This window comes from Corapipo altera, unplaced genomic scaffold, assembly GCF_003945725.1.
Source record: "Corapipo altera isolate COAL_440 unplaced genomic scaffold, ASM394572v1 49114, whole genome shotgun sequence".
In the NCBI taxonomy this organism is placed as follows: Eukaryota; Metazoa; Chordata; class Aves; order Passeriformes; family Pipridae; genus Corapipo; species Corapipo altera.
The window spans coordinates 1-433 of NW_020891242.1; the positions used below are offsets into that span (position 1 = coordinate 1).

General features: G+C 57.0%; 1 long non-coding RNA gene across 1 annotated transcript in view; it reads left to right on the top strand.

Moving 5' to 3' along the window:
- The first annotated feature begins 190 nt into the window (after positions 1 to 190).
- LOC113942532 overlaps positions 191 to 433 on the top strand; it is a 1218-nt gene continuing 975 nt past the window's right edge. Inside the window, exon 1 of the long non-coding RNA XR_003525955.1 lies at positions 191 to 279. This is a non-coding gene — a long non-coding RNA (uncharacterized LOC113942532). The remainder of the gene's footprint in view (positions 280 to 433) is intronic.

Genomic DNA, 433 nt, shown 5'->3' on the forward strand with positions numbered 1-433 from the left:
CATTTCCCCCTTTTTGATCCCATTTTGCCCTCTTTGATCCCCTTTTTTATCCCATTTTCCCCCTTTTTGATCCCATTTCCCCCTCTTTGATCCCATTTTCCCCTCTTTGATTCCATTCCCCCCTCTCTGATCCCATTTTCCCCGTTTTTGATCCCCTCTTTGATCCCATTTTCCCCTGGATCCCGTTCCAGCCACGGGGGAGTGGCTGCAGTTTTTCCAGGACGCCGGGATCCCGCCCGGCCCCGCCCTGGGATACGCCGTCGCTTTTGTGGACAACAGGTGGGACTGGGGGGATCCAGGGGGATCCGAGGGAATTCCAGTGGATCCTGGGACAGTCTGGGGGGATCCAGGGGGATCCAAGGGAATTCCAGTGGGTCCTGGGGTGGTTTGGGGGGATCCAGGGGGATCCAAGGGAATTCCAGTGGATCCTGGG